Genomic DNA, 16,324 nt, shown 5'->3' on the forward strand with positions numbered 1-16,324 from the left:
CAGGACTACGTGCTGAGGGACGCACTAAAGCTTGGGGCAGCTGCCGCAAAGGCGCAATGGGGAAGGGTCGCTGTCTAAGACCTTTCTACCACAGCGCACCGAGAGACTGGGAACTGTTTAGAGCCCCTCGGGCTGTACAGATCAAAATGAAAGGCTGTAAATGAGTGTAATATTGTTTGTACTGATGCACCTGGTGATACATTTTGTAAAAGTTTAACCTGGATTGTACCCTTGTAATGTTGTTTTTGAAATGGTTTTGAATGTGATTGAAGATATTTTATGAATAAAGTATATTTTTACAAAAAAAAAAAAAAAATCTGTTCTTATCAGTTTAATATCTGATACGTCCCTTATCTGGGGACCATATATTAAATTGATTTTTGGAGCAGGGAGATGGAATAGGGGCTTGCTCCGTCCACTCCACGCATCGACCCGGTATTGCAGTATCTCTGGGAACGGTGCACCCTCCCCTTTCCAGGGGATTTTCAATGCTAAAAATAGTTTTCTTACAAACATCTGCTTTCTTTACTTCTCAACATGTACATGTTCCAAAATCCAACTTTCTTTCTTTCTCTCTCTCTCTCTCTCTCTCTCTCTCTCTCACTCACTCACTCACCCGCAGCAGCTACACACAAAAAACACGCACTCTCACCCAACACTCGCTGGCAGGGCCGGCAGCAGATTGGACGCTACGTCCAGATCCCTGATGGAAACAGTTAAGGATGCCAAGCTGCACGACGTCTTCAGCAACCCTGCAGACGGAGCGCAGCGTAGATACACCTGGTCGCGGCCAGACGGGTCCATTCGTTCCAGGATAGACTTCCTGTTTGTGTCCCGTGCATTCACAGTCAGATCCACCGAGGTCAAGCCGGTGTTCTTCTCTGACCACTGCCTCCTACTGGCGGACTGCCACTTGGAGAAGGACCTGAGGGTGGGCAGGGGGGCATGGAAGCTAAATGTGCAACTGCTGACCCCAGAGAACATTGAGGAGCTCAAGAGGGATTACAAAGGTTGGAGAACCGTGAAACCCCTCTTTGAGTCCCTGACACACTGGTGGGAAGCGATCAAGGGAAGCATCAAGAGGTTTTTCATCCTCAAAGGCACCCAGAAAGCTAGAAAGGAACAGAGGGAAATGTCCCGACTCCAGAAAAAGATGCAGAATCTGCTGCGGCTGCAGTCGATGGGGGTCGATGTCAAGGAGGAGCTCCAAGAGGTGAAGGGCCAGCAAGCCTCGCACTTTGCCTCGGAGGCCTCCAAGATCATCTTCCGTTCCAGAGTCCGCTCCATGGAGCAGGATGAGACGTGCTCACGTTTCTTCTTCCAAAAGGTACACAGAGAGCGCTCTGTGATCAGCAGCCTGAAGGAAGAAGACGGCTCAGTAAAGTCATCACGGTCCGACATTCTGAGGATCAGCAAATCCTTTTATGCCGGATTGTATGACGTGAAGCCCACGGACAGCACGGCCTCCCAGTCCTTCCTGTCCTCTATCACGGAGGTCTTAGACCACAGTACGCGGGAGAGCCTGGACAAACCGCTAACTCCTGAAGAACTGACTAAGGCCCTCGAGTCCTTGGAGAAGAGTAAAACCCCCGGAAGCGACGGCTTGCCGACGGAGTTGTATTCGGCTCTGTGGGACTTGATCGGCCCAGACCTGCTAGGAGTGTACGAGAGTATGCTCCTGGCCGGTAGTATGTCAGAATCCATGAGGAAAGGCATCATCACCCTCATCTACAAGCACAAGGGGGAAAGGGAGGAAATTAGAAATTGGCGACCCATTTCACTGTTGAATGTGGACTATAAGATTCTGTCCAAGATCATCGCCAACCGGGTCAAATCCGCTCTGGAATTGGTGATTCACCCTGACCAGACCTGCTCTGTGCCAGGCAGGAAGATCTCTGACAGCCTGGCGCTGCTCAGGGATATGATTGCCTATGTACAGGACAGGGGGGTGGATACCTGCCTCATCAGCTTGGATCAGGAGAAGGCCTTTGACAGAATATCGCACACCTACATGGGGGATGTGCGCTCCAAAATGGGGTTTGGGGAGGGAATTCGAAATTGGATCCAACTGCTCTACACTAACATCAGTAGCGCAGTCTCAATCAATGGGTGGGAAACGGATAGCTTTCCGATTAAATCTGGAGTCAGGCAGGGCTGCCCTCTCTCGCCTGTCCTTTTCGTGTGTTGCATAGAACCCTTTGCCGAGTCCATCAGGAAGGATCCGGGCATAAGAGGAGTGACGATCCCAGGCAGTGGAGGCACTCAGGTAAAAGCCTCCCTGTACATGGACGACGTCGCCGTCTTCTGCTCGGATCCGCTGTCGGTGCGCAGACTGATGCACATCTGCGACCAGTTCGAACTGGCCTCGGGAGCCAAGGTAAATCGTGGGAAGAGCGAGGCCATGTTCTTTGGGAACTGGGCTGACCGATCCTTTGTCCCCTTCACTGTCAGGGCTGACGGCCTGAAGGTGCTGGGGATATGGTTCGGAGGGACCGGGGCATGCGTTAGAAACTGGAAGGAGCGAGTGGCTATGGTGAAGAGGAAACTGGGCATGTGGGATCGAAGCTCCCTCTCCGTTGCGGGTAAGAACCTGGTCATCAGGTGTGAGGTACTCTCGCTGTTGCTGTACGTGGCGCAGGTCTGGCCCATTCCAGACTCCTGCGCGACGGCGATAACTCGAGCCATCTTCCGCTTTATCTGGAGGTCGAAAATGGATCGTGTCCGCAGGGACGCGATGTACAAGCCTCTAGATAAAGGGGGAAAAAACGTGCCCAACATCGCCCTCATACTGATGGCCACCTTTGTGTGCGGCTGCATCAAGCGGTGCGTAGACCCTCAGTACGCAAACACCAAGTGTCACTACGTGCTGAGGTTCTACCTGTCCCCGGTGTTGCGAAGGATGGGTCTGGCCACGCTGCCGCGGAACGCTCCAAGTAGTTGGACCGCGCCGTACCACCTGTCCCTGGTGGAAAAATTGATGCAGAAAAACACCTTTGACCACAAGTCCATCAGGCAGTGGTCAGCACGTAACGTCCTAGAGGCCCTGAGGGATAAGGAGAGGGTGGACCCTGTGGGATGGTTCCCCGAGCAGACTGTCAAAGTCATTTGGCAGAATGCCTCATCGCCAGAACTTTCCAACAAGCACCAAGACGTAGCTTGGCTGGTGGTGAGAAAGGCCCTCCCCGTCAGATCCTTCCTACACGCCAGGAAGCTCACCCCCTCTGCACGTTGCCCTCGAGGTGGCTGTGGTGGGGAAGAGACCGTTGTCCACCTCCTTGTGGATTGTGCCTTTGCAAAGAAAGTCTGGAGAGAGATGCAGTGGTTGCTGTCGAGGTTCATCCCGAGCAGTTCTGTGAGACAGGACTCTGTGCTCTACGGGCTGTTCCCAGGGACACACACCGAGACAAACATCGACTGCAGCTGGAGGATCATCAACTCGGTGAAAGAGGCGCTTTGGTCTGCCCGAAACTTGTTGGTCTTCCAGCACAAAGAGTTGTCCCCGACCGATTGTTGCGGACTGGCACAATCCAAAGTCCAGGACTACGTGCTGAGGGACGCACTAAAGCTTGGGGCAGCTGCCGCAAAGGCGCAATGGGGAAGGGTCGCTGTCTAAGACCTTTCTACCACAGCGCACCGAGAGACTGGGAACTGTTTAGAGCCCCTCGGGCTGTACAGATCAAAATGAAAGGCTGTAAATGACTGTAATATTGTTTGTACTGATGCACCTGGTGATACATTTTGTAAAAGTTTAACCTGGATTGTACCCTTGTAATGTTGTTTTTGAAATGGTTTGGAATGTGATTGAAGATATTTTATGAATAAAGTATATTTTTACAAAAAAAAACAACCTGTTCTTATCAGTTTAATATCTGATACGTCCCTTATCTGGGGACCATATATTAAATTGATTTTTGAGCAGGGAGATGGAATAGGGGCTTGCTCCGTCCACTCCACGCATCGACCCGGTATTGCAGTATCTCTGGGAACGGTGCACCCTCCCCTTTCCAGGGGATTTTCAATGCTAAAAATAGTTTTCTTACAAACATCTGCTTTCTTTACTTCTCAACATGTACATGTTCCAAAATCCAACTTTCTTTCTTTCTCTCTCTCTCTCTCTCTCTCTCTCTCTCTCTCACTCACTCACCCGCAGCAGCTACACACAAAAAACACGCACTCTCACCCAACACTCGCCGGCAGGGCCGGCAGCAGATTGGACGCTACGTCCAGATCCCTGATGGAAACAGTTAAGGATGCCAAGCTGCACGACGTCTTCAGCAACCCTGCAGACGGAGCGCAGCGTAGATACACCTGGTCGCGGCCAGACGGGTCCATTCGTTCCAGGATAGACTTCCTGTTTGTGTCCCGTGCATTCACAGTCAGATCCACCGAGGTCAAGCCGGTGTTCTTCTCTGACCACTGCCTCCTACTGGCGGACTGCCACTTGGAGAAGGACCTGAGGGTGGGCAGGGGGGCATGGAAGCTAAATGTGCAACTGCTGACCCCAGAGAACATTGAGGAGCTCAAGAGGGATTACAAAGGTTGGAGAACCGTGAAACCCCTCTTTGAGTCCCTGACACACTGGTGGGAAGCGATCAAGGGAAACATCAAGAGGTTTTTCATCCTCAAAGGCACCCAGAAAGCTAGAAAGGAACAGAGGGAAATGTCCCGACTCCAGAAAAAGATGCAGAATCTGCTGCGGCTGCAGTCGATGGGGGTCGATGTCAAGGAGGAGCTCCAAGAGGTGAAGGGCCAGCAAGCCTCGCACTTTGCCTCGGAGGCCTCCAAGATCATCTTCCGTTCCAGAGTCCGCTCCGTGGAGCAGGATGAGACGTGCTCACGTTTCTTCTTCCAAAAGGTACACAGAGAGCGCTCTGTGATCAGCAGCCTGAAGGAAGAAGACGGCTCAGTAAAGTCATCACGGTCCGACATTCTGAGGATCAGCAAATCCTTTTATGCCGGATTGTATGACGTGAAGCCCACGGACAGCACGGCCTCCCAGTCCTTCCTGTCCTCTATCACGGAGGTCTTAGACCACAGTACGCGGGAGAGCCTGGACAAACCGCTAACTCCTGACGAACTGACTAAGGCCCTCGAGTCCTTCGAGAAGAGTAAAACCCCCGGAAGCGACGGCTTGCCGGCGGAGTTGTATTGGGCTCTGTGGGACTTGATCGGGCCAGACCTGCTAGGAGTGTACGAGAGTATGCTCCTGGCCGGTAGTATGTCAGAATCCATGAGGAAAGGCATCATCACCCTCATCTACAAGCACAAGGGGGAAAGGGAGGAAATTAGAAATTGGCGACCCATTTCACTGTTGAATGTGGACTATAAGATTCTGTCCAAGGTCATCGCCAACCGGGTCAAATCCGCTCTGGAATTGGTGATTCACCCTGACCAGACCTGCTCTGTGCCAGGCAGGAAGATCTCTGACAGCCTGGCGCTGCTCAGGGATACGATTGCCTATGTACAGGACAGGGGTGTGGATACCTGCCTCATCAGCTTGGATCAGGAGAAGGCCTTTGACAGAATATCGCACACCTACATGGGGGATGTGCTCTCCAAAATGGGCTTTGGGGAGGGAATTCGAAATTGGATCCAACTGCTCTACACTAACATCAGTAGCGCAGTCTCAATCAATGGGTGGGAAACAGATAGCTTTCCGATTAAATCTGGAGTCAGGCAGGGCTGTCCTCTCTCGCCTGTCCTTTTCGTGTGTTGCATAGAACCCTTTGCCGAGTCCATCAGGAACGACCCGGGCATAAGAGGAGTGACGATCCCAGGCAGTGGAGGCACTCAGGTAAAAGCCTCCCTGTACATGGACGACGTCGCCGTCTTCTGCTCGGATCCGCTGTCGGTGCGCAGACTGATGCACATCTGCGACCAGTTCGAACTGGCCTCGGGAGCCAAGGTAAATCGTGGGAAGAGCGAGGCCATGTTCTTTGGGAACTGGGCTGACCGATCCTTTGTCCCCTTCACTGTCAGGGCTGACGGCCTGAAGGTGCTGGTGATATGGTTCGGAGGGACCGGGGCATGCGTTAGAAACTGGAAGGAGCGAGTGGCTATGGTGAAGAGGAAACTGGGCATGTGGGATCGAAGCTCCCTCTCCATTGCGGGTAAGAACCTGGTCATCAGGTGTGAGGTACTCTCGCTGTTGCTGTACGTGGCGCAGGTCTGGCCCATTCCAGACTCCTGCGCGACGGCGATAACTCGAGCCATCTTCCGCTTTATCTGGAGGTCGAAAATGGATCGGGTCCGCAGGGACGCGATGTACAAGCCTCTAGATAAAGGGGGAAAAAACGTGCCCAACATCGCCCTCATACTGATGGCCACCTTTGTGTGCGGCTGCATCAAGCGGTGCGTAGACCCTCAGTACGCAAACACCAAGTGTCACTACGTGCTGAGGTTCTACCTGTCCCCGGTGTTGCGAAGGATGGGTCTGGCCACGCTGCCGCGGAACGCCCCAAGTAGTTGGACCGTGCCGTACCACCTGTCCCTGGTGGAAAAATTGATGCAGAAAAACACCTTTGACCACAAGTCCATCAGGCAGTGGTCAGCACGTAACGTCCTAGAGGCCCTGAGGGATAAGGAGAGGGTGGACCCTGTGGGATGGTTCCCCGAGCAGACTGTCAAAGTCATTTGGCAGAATGCCTCATCGCCAGAACTTTCCAACAAGCACCAAGACGTAGCTTGGCTGGTGGTGAGAAAGGCCCTCCCCGTCAGATCCTTCCTACACGCCAGGAAGCTCACCCCCTCTGCACGTTGCCCTCGAGGTGGCTGTGGTGGGGAAGAGACCGTTGTCCACCTCCTTGTGGATTGTGCCTTTGCAAAGAAAGTCTGGAGAGAGATGCAGTGGTTGCTGTCGAGGTTCATCCCGAGCAGTTCTGTGACACAGGACTCTGTGCTCTACGGGCTGTTCCCAGGGACACACACCGAGACAAACATCAACTGCAGCTGGAGGATCATCAACTCGGTGAACGAGGCGCTTTGGTCTGCCCGAAACTTGTTGGTCTTCCAGCACAAAGAGTTGTCCCCGACCGATTGTTGCGGACTGGCACAATCCAAAGTCCAGGACTACGTGCTGAGGGACGCACTAAAGCTTGGGGCAGCTGCCGCAAAGGCGCAATGGGGAAGGGTCGCTGTCTAAGACCTTTCTACCACAGCGCACCGAGAGACTGGGAACTGTTTAGAGCCCCTCGGGCTGTACAGATCAAAATGAAAGGCTGTAAATGATTGTAATATTGTTTGTACTGATGCACCTGGTGATACATTTTGTAAAAGTTTAACCTGGATTGTACCCTTGTAATGTTGTTTTTGAAATGGTTTTGAATGTGATTGAAGATATTTTATGAATAAAGTATATTTTTACAAAAAAAAACAACCTGTTCTTATCAGTTTAATATCTGATACGTCCCTTATCTGGGGACCATATATTAAATTGATTTTTGGAGCAGGGAGATGGAATAGGGGCTTGCTCCGTCCACTCCACGCATCGACCCGGTATTGCAGTATCTCTGGGAACGGTGCACCCTCCCCTTTCCAGGGGATTTTCAATGCTAAAAATAGTTTTCTTACAAACATCTGCTTTCTTTACTTCTCAACATGTACATGTTCCAAAATCCAACTTTCTTTCTTTCTCTCTCTCTCTCTCTCTCTCTCTCTCACTCACTCACCCGCAGCAGCTACACACAAAAAACACGCACTCTCACCCAACACTCGCCGGCAGGGCCGGCAGCAGATTGGACGCTACGTCCAGATCCCTGATGGAAACAGTTAAGGATGCCAAGCTGCACGACGTCTTCAGCAACCCTGCAGACGGAGCGCAGCGTAGATACACCTGGTCGCGGCCAGACGGGTCCATTCGTTCCAGGATAGACTTCCTGTTTGTGTCCCGTGCATTCACAGTCAGATCCACCGAGGTCAAGCCGGTGTTCTTCTCTGACCACTGCCTCCTACTGGCGGACTGCCACTTGGAGAAGGACCTGAGGGTGGGCAGGGGGAATGGAAGCTAAATGTGCAACTGCTGACCCCAGAGAACATTGAGGAGCTCAAGAGGGATTACAAAGGTTGGAGAACCGTGAAACCCCTCTTTGAGTCCCTGACACACTGGTGGGAAGCGATCAAGGGAAACATCAAGAGGTTTTTCATCCTCAAAGGCACCCAGAAAGCTAGAAAGGAACAGAGGGAAATGTCCCGACTCCAGAAAAAGATGCAGAATCTGCTGCGGCTGCAGTCGATGGGGGTCGATGTCAAGGAGGAGCTCCAAGAGGTGAAGGGCCAGCAAGCCTCGCACTTTGCCTCGGAGGCCTCCAAGATCATCTTCCGTTCCAGAGTCCGCTCCGTAGAGCAGGATGAGACGTGCTCACGTTTCTTCTTCCAAAAGGTACACAGAGAGCGCTCTGTGATCAGCAGCCTGAAGGAAGAAGACGGCTCAGTAAAGTCATCACGGTCCGACATTCTGAGGATCAGCAAATCCTTTTATGCCGGATTGTATGACGTGAAGCCCACGGACAGCACGGCCTCCCAGTCCTTCCTGTCCTCTATCACGGAGGTCTTAGACCACAGTACGCGGGAGAGCCTGGACAAACCGCTAACTCCTGACGAACTGACTAAGGCCCTCGAGTCCTTCGAGAAGAGTAAAACCCCCGGAAGCGACGGCTTGCCGGCGGAGTTGTATTGGGCTCTGTGGGACTTGATCGGGCCAGACCTGCTAGGAGTGTACGAGAGTATGCTCCTGGCCGGTAGTATGTCAGAATCCATGAGGAAAGGCATCATCACCCTCATCTACAAGCACAAGGGGGAAAGGGAGGAAATTAGAAATTGGCGACCCATTTCACTGTTGAATGTGGACTATAAGATTCTGTCCAAGGTCATCGCCAACCGGGTCAAATCCGCTCTGGAATTGGTGATTCACCCTGACCAGACCTGCTCTGTGCCAGGCAGGAAGATCTCTGACAGCCTGGCGCTGCTCAGGGATACGATTGCCTATGTACAGGACAGGGGTGTGGATACCTGCCTCATCAGCTTGGATCAGGAGAAGGCCTTTGACAGAATATCGCACACCTACATGGGGGATGTGCTCTCCAAAATGGGCTTTGGGGAGGGAATTCGAAATTGGATCCAACTGCTCTACACTAACATCAGTAGCGCAGTCTCAATCAATGGGTGGGAAACAGATAGCTTTCCGATTAAATCTGGAGTCAGGCAGGGCTGTCCTCTCTCGCCTGTCCTTTTCGTGTGTTGCATAGAACCCTTTGCCGAGTCCATCAGGAACGACCCGGGCATAAGAGGAGTGACGATCCCAGGCAGTGGAGGCACTCAGGTAAAAGCCTCCCTGTACATGGACGACGTCGCCGTCTTCTGCTCGGATCCGCTGTCGGTGCGCAGACTGATGCACATCTGCGACCAGTTCGAACTGGCCTCGGGAGCCAAGGTAAATCGTGGGAAGAGCGAGGCCATGTTCTTTGGGAACTGGGCTGACCGATCCTTTGTCCCCTTCACTGTCAGGGCTGACGGCCTGAAGGTGCTGGGGATATGGTTCGGAGGGACCGGGGCATGCGTTAGAAACTGGAAGGAGCGAGTGGCTATGGTGAAGAGGAAACTGGGCATGTGGGATCGAAGCTCCCTCTCCATTGCGGGTAAGAACCTGGTCATCAGGTGTGAGGTACTCTCGCTGTTGCTGTACGTGGCGCAGGTCTGGCCCATTCCAGACTCCTGCGCGACGGCGATAACTCGAGCCATCTTCCGCTTTATCTGGAGGTCGAAAATGGATCGGGTCCGCAGGGACGCGATGTACAAGCCTCTAGATAAAGGGGGAAAAAACGTGCCCAACATCGCCCTCATACTGATGGCCACCTTTGTGTGCGGCTGCATCAAGCGGTGCGTAGACCCTCAGTACGCAAACACCAAGTGTCACTACGTGCTGAGGTTCTACCTGTCCCCGGTGTTGCGAAGGATGGGTCTGGCCACGCTGCCGCGGAACGCCCCAAGTAGTTGGACCGTGCCGTACCACCTGTCCCTGGTGGAAAAATTGATGCAGAAAAACACCTTTGACCACAAGTCCATCAGGCAGTGGTCAGCACGTAACGTCCTAGAGGCCCTGAGGGATAAGGAGAGGGTGGACCCTGTGGGATGGTTCCCCGAGCAGACTGTCAAAGTCATTTGGCAGAATGCCTCATCGCCAGAACTTTCCAACAAGCACCAAGACGTAGCTTGGCTGGTGGTGAGAAAGGCCCTCCCCGTCAGATCCTTCCTACACGCCAGGAAGCTCACCCCCTCTGCACGTTGCCCTCGAGGTGGCTGTGGTGGGGAAGAGACCGTTGTCCACCTCCTTGTGGATTGTGCCTTTGCAAAGAAAGTCTGGAGAGAGATGCAGTGGTTGCTGTCGAGGTTCATCCCGAGCAGTTCTGTGACACAGGACTCTGTGCTCTACGGGCTGTTCCCAGGGACACACACCGAGACAAACATCAACTGCAGCTGGAGGATCATCAACTCGGTGAACGAGGCGCTTTGGTCTGCCCGAAACTTGTTGGTCTTCCAGCACAAAGAGTTGTCCCCGACCGATTGTTGCGGACTGGCACAATCCAAAGTCCAGGACTACGTGCTGAGGGACGCACTAAAGCTTGGGGCAGCTGCCGCAAAGGCGCAATGGGGAAGGGTCGCTGTCTAAGACCTTTCTACCACAGCGCACCGAGAGACTGGGAACTGTTTAGAGCCCCTCGGGCTGTACAGATCAAAATGAAAGGCTGTAAATGATTGTAATATTGTTTGTACTGATGCACCTGGTGATACATTTTGTAAAAGTTTAACCTGGATTGTACCCTTGTAATGTTGTTTTTGAAATGGTTTTGAATGTGATTGAAGATATTTTATGAATAAAGTATATTTTTACAAAAAAAAACAACCTGTTCTTATCAGTTTAATATCTGATACGTCCCTTATCTGGGGACCATATATTAAATTGATTTTTGGAGCAGGGAGATGGAATAGGGGCTTGCTCCGTCCACTCCACGCATCGACCCGGTATTGCAGTATCTCTGGGAACGGTGCACCCTCCCCTTTCCAGGGGATTTTCAATGCTAAAAATAGTTTTCTTACAAACATCTGCTTTCTTTACTTCTCAACATGTACATGTTCCAAAATCCAACTTTCTTTCTTTCTCTCTCTCTCTCTCTCTCTCTCTCTCTCACTCACTCACCCGCAGCAGCTACACACAAAAAACACGCACTCTCACCCAACACTCGCCGGCAGGGCCGGCAGCAGATTGGACGCTACGTCCAGATCCCTGATGGAAACAGTTAAGGATGCCAAGCTGCACGACGTCTTCAGCAACCCTGCAGACGGAGCGCAGCGTAGATACACCTGGTCGCGGCCAGACGGGTCCATTCGTTCCAGGATAGACTTCCTGTTTGTGTCCCGTGCATTCACAGTCAGATCCACCGAGGTCAAGCCGGTGTTCTTCTCTGACCACTGCCTCCTACTGGCGGACTGCCACTTGGAGGAAGACCTGAGGGTGGGCAGGGGGGCATGGAAGCTAAATGTGCAACTGCTGACCCCAGAGAACATTGAGGAGCTCAAGAGGGATTACAAAGGTTGGAGAACCGTGAAACCCCTCTTTGAGTCCCTGACACACTGGTGGGAAGTGACCAAGGGAAGCATCAAGAGGTTTTTCATCCGCAAAGGCACCCAGAAAGCTAGAAAGGAACAGAGGGAAATGTCCCGACTCCAGAAAAAGATGCAGAACCTGCTCCGGCTGCAGTCGATGGGGGTCGATGTCAAGGAGGAGCTCCAAGAGGTGAAGGGCCAGCAAGCCTCGCACTTTGCCTCGGAGGCCTCCAAGATCATCTTCCATTCCAGAGTCCGCTCCGTGGAGCAGGATGAGACGTGCTCACGTTTCTTCTTCCAAAAGGTACACAGAGAGCGCTCTGTGATCAGCAGCCTGAAGGAAGAAGACGGCTCAGTAAAGTCATCACGGTCCGACATTCTGAGGATCAGCAAATCCTTTTATGCCGGATTGTATGACGTGAAGCCCACGGACAGCACGGCCTCCCAGTCCTTCCTGTCCTCTATCACGGAGGTCTTAGACCACAGCACGCGGGAGAGCCTGGACAAACCGCTAACTCCTGACGAACTGACTAAGGCCCTCGAGTCCTTCGAGAAGAATAAAACCCCCGGAAGCGACGGCTTGCCGGCGGAGTTGTATTGGGCTCTGTGGGACTTGATCGGGCCAGACCTGCTAGGAGTGTACGAGAGAATGCTCCTGGCCGGTAGTATGTCAGAATCCATGAGGAAAGGCATCATCACCCTCATCTACAAGCACAAGGGGGAAAGGGAGGAAATTAGAAATTGGCGACCCATTTCACTGTTGAATGTGGACTATAAGATTCTGTCCAAGGTCATCGCCAATCGGGTCAAATCCGCTCTGGAATTGGTGATTCACCCTGACCAGACCTGCTCTGTGCCAGGCAGGAAGATCTCTGACAGCCTGGCGCTGCTCAGGGATACGATTGCCTATGTACAGGACAGGGGTGTGGATACCTGCCTCATCAGCTTGGATCAGGAGAAGGCCTTTGACAGAATATCGCACACCTACATGGGGGATGTGCTCTCCAAAATGGGGTTTGGGGAGGGAATTCGAAATTGGATCCAACTGCTCTACACTAACATCAGTAGCGCAGTGTCAATCATTGGGTGGGAAACAGATAGCTTCCCGATCAAATCTGGAGTCAGGCAGGGCTGTCCTCTCTCGCCTGTCCTTTTCGTGTGTTGCATAGAACCCTTTGCCGAGTCCATCAGGAAGGATCCGGGCATAAGAGGAGTGACGATCCCAGGCAGTGGAGGCACTCAGGTAAAAGCCTCCCTGTACATGGACGACGTCGCCGTCTTCTGCTCGGATCCGCTGTCGGTGCGCAGACTGATGCACATCTGCGACCAGTTCGAACTGGCCTCGGGAGCCAAGGTAAATCGTGGGAAGAGCGAGGCCATGTTCTTTGGGAACTGGGCTGACCGATCCTTTGTCCCCTTCACTGTCAGGGCTGACGGCCTGAAGGTGCTGGGGATATGGTTCGGAGGGACCGGGGCATGCGTTAGAAACTGGAAGGAGCGAGTGGCTATGGTGAAGAGGAAACTGGGCATGTGGGATCGACGCTCCCTCTCCGTTGCGGGTAAGAACCTGGTCATCAGGTGTGAGGTACTCTCGCTGTTGCTGTACGTGGCGCAGGTCTGGCCCATTCCAGACTCCTGCGCGACGGCGATAACTCGAGCCATCTTCCGCTTTATCTGGAGGTCGAAAATGGATCGTGTCCGCAGGGACGCGATGTACAAGCCTCTAGATAAAGGGGGAAAAAACGTGCCCAACATCGCCCTCATACTGATGGCCACCTTTGTGTGCGGCTGCATCAAGCGGTGCGTAGACCCTCAGTACGCAAACACCAAGTGTCACTACGTGCTGAGGTTCTACCTGTCCCCGGTGTTGCGAAGGATGGGTCTGGCCACGCTGCCGCGGAACGCTCCAAGTAATTGGACCGCGCCGTACCACCTGTCCCTGGTGGAAAAATTGATGCAGAAAAACACCTTTGACCACAAGTCCATCAGGCAGTGGTCAGCACGTAACGTCCTAGAGGCCCTGAGGGATAAGGAGAGGGTGGACCCTGTGGGATGGTTCCCCGAGCAGACTGTCAAAGTCATTTGGCAGAATGCCTCATCGCCAGAACTTTCCAACAAGCACCAAGACGTAGCTTGGCTGGTGGTGAGAAAGGCCCTCCCCGTCAGATCCTTCCTACACGCCAGGAAGCTCACCCCCTCTGCACGTTGCCCTCGAGGTGGCTGTGGTGGGGAAGAGACCGTTGTCCACCTCCTTGTGGATTGTGCCTTTGCAAAGAAAGTCTGGAGAGAGATGCAGTGGTTGCTGTCGAGGTTCATCCCGAGCAGTTCTGTGAGACAGGACTCTGTGCTCTACGGGCTGTTCCCAGGGACACACACCGAGACAAACATCGACTGCAGCTGGAGGATCATCAACTCGGTGAAAGAGGCGCTTTGGTCTGCCCGAAACTTGTTGGTCTTCCAGCACAAAGAGTTGTCCCCGACCGATTGTTGCGGACTGGCACAATCCAAAGTCCAGGACTACGTGCTGAGGGACGCACTAAAGCTTGGGGCAGCTGCCGCAAAGGCGCAATGGGGAAGGGTCGCTGTCTAAGACCTTTCTACCACAGCGCACCGAGAGACTGGGAACTGTTTAGAGCCCCTCGGGCTGTACAGATCAAAATGAAAGGCTGTAAATGACTGTAATATTGTTTGTACTGATGCACCTGGTGATACATTTTGTAAAAGTTTAACCTGGATTGTACCCTTGTAATGTTGTTTTTGAAATGGTTTGGAATGTGATTGAAGATATTTTATGAATAAAGTATATTTTTACAAAAAAAAAAAAAAATCTGTTCTTATCAGTTTAATATCTGATACGTCCCTTATCTGGGGACCATATATTAAATTGATTTTTGGAGCAGGGAGATGGAATAGGGGCTTGCTCCGTCCACTCCACGCATCGACCCGGTATTGCAGTATCTCTGGGAACGGTGCACCCTCCCCTTTCCAGGGGATTTTCAATGCTAAAAATAGTTTTCTTACAAACATCTGCTTTCTTTACTTCTCAACATGTACATGTTCCAAAATCCAACTTTCTTTCTTTCTCTCTCTCTCTCTCTCTCTCTCTCTCTCTCACTCACTCACCCGCAGCAGCTACACACAAAAAACACGCACTCTCACCCAACACTCGCCGGCAGGGCCGGCAGCAGATTGGACGCTACGTCCAGATCCCTGATGGAAACAGTTAAGGATGCCAAGCTGCACGACGTCTTCAGCAACCCTGCAGACGGAGCGCAGCGTAGATACACCTGGTCGCGGCCAGACGGGTCCATTCGTTCCAGGATAGACTTCCTGTTTGTGTCCCGTGCATTCACAGTCAGATCCACCGAGGTCAAGCCGGTGTTCTTCTCTGACCACTGCCTCCTACTGGCGGACTGCCACTTGGAGAAGGACCTGAGGGTGGGCAGGGGGGCATGGAAGCTAAATGTGCAACTGCTGACCCCAGAGAACATTGAGGAGCTCAAGAGGGATTACAAAGGTTGGAGAACCGTGAAACCCCTCTTTGAGTCCCTGACACACTGGTGGGAAGCGATCAAGGGAAGCATCAAGAGGTTTTTCATCCTCGAAGGCACCCAGAAAGCTAGAAAGGAACAGAGGGAAATGTCCCGACTCCAGATAAAGATGCAGAATCTGCTGCGGCTGCAGTCGATGGGGGTCGATGTCAAGGAGGAGCTCCAAGAGGTGAAGGGCCAGCAAGCCTCGCACTTTGCCTCGGAGGCCTCCAAGATCATCTTCCGTTCCAGAGTCCGCTCCATGGAGCAGGATGAGACGTGCTCACGTTTCTTCTTCCAAAAGGTACACAGAGAGCGCTCTGTGATCAGCAGCCTGAAGGAAGAAGACGGCTCAGTAAAGTCATCACGGTCCGACATTGTGAGGATCAGCAAATCCTTTTATGCCGGACTGTATGACGTGAAGCCCACGGACAGCACGGCCTCCCAGTCCTTCCTGTCCTCTATCACGGAGGTCTTAGACCACAGTACGCGGGAGAGCCTGGACAAACCGCTAACTCCTGACGAACTGACTAAGGCCCTCGAGTCCTTCGAGAAGAGTAAAACCCCCGGAAGCGACGGCTTGCCGACGCAGTTGTATTGGGCTCTGTGGGACTTGATCGGGCCAGACCTGCTAGGAGTGTACGAGAGTATGCTCCTGGCCGGTAGTATGTCAGAATCCATGAGGAAAGGCATCATCACCCTCATCTACAAGCACAAGGGGGAAAGGGAGGAAATTAGAAATTGGCGACCCATTTCACTGTTGAATTTGGACTATAAGATTCTGTCCAAGGTCATCGCCAACCGGGTCAAATCCGCTCTGGAATTGGTGATTCACCCTGACCAGACCTGCTCTGTGCCAGGCAGGAAGATCTCTGACAGCCTGGCGCTGCTCAGGGATACGATTGCCTATGTACAGGACAGGGGTGTGGATACCTGCCTCATCAGCTTGGATCAGGAGAAGGCCTTTGACAGAATATCGCACACCTACATGGGGGATGTGCTCTCCAAAATGGGGTTTGGGGAGGGAATTCGAAATTGGATCCAACTGCTCTACACTAACATCAGTAGCGCAGTCTCAATCAATGGGTGGGAAACAGATAGCTTTCCGATTAAATCTGGAGTCAGGCAGGGCTGTCCTCTCTCGCCTGTCCTTTTCGTGTGTTGCATAGAACCCTTTGCCGAGTCCATCAGGAAGG

General features: G+C 52.6%; 5 pseudogenes; all 5 read left to right on the forward strand.

The window, feature by feature from the left end:
• The first annotated feature begins 290 nt into the window (after positions 1-290).
• Positions 291-469, forward strand: LOC144675394 (U2 spliceosomal RNA; annotated as a pseudogene).
• Positions 470-3,825: 3,356 nt separating this feature from the next.
• LOC144675409 (U2 spliceosomal RNA) lies at positions 3,826-3,999 on the forward strand (annotated as a pseudogene).
• Positions 4,000-7,353: 3,354 nt separating this feature from the next.
• On the forward strand, positions 7,354-7,528 carry LOC144675405 (U2 spliceosomal RNA; annotated as a pseudogene).
• A 3,347-nt stretch (positions 7,529-10,875) lies between these two features.
• On the forward strand, positions 10,876-11,050 carry LOC144675406 (U2 spliceosomal RNA; annotated as a pseudogene).
• A 3,350-nt stretch (positions 11,051-14,400) lies between these two features.
• LOC144675410 (U2 spliceosomal RNA) lies at positions 14,401-14,578 on the forward strand (annotated as a pseudogene).
• The last annotated feature ends 1,746 nt before the right edge of the window (positions 14,579-16,324 follow it).

Source organism: Cetorhinus maximus, unplaced genomic scaffold (assembly GCF_964194155.1).
Source record: "Cetorhinus maximus unplaced genomic scaffold, sCetMax3.hap1.1 HAP1_SCAFFOLD_993, whole genome shotgun sequence".
Lineage (NCBI taxonomy): Eukaryota > Metazoa > Chordata > Chondrichthyes > Lamniformes > Cetorhinidae > Cetorhinus > Cetorhinus maximus.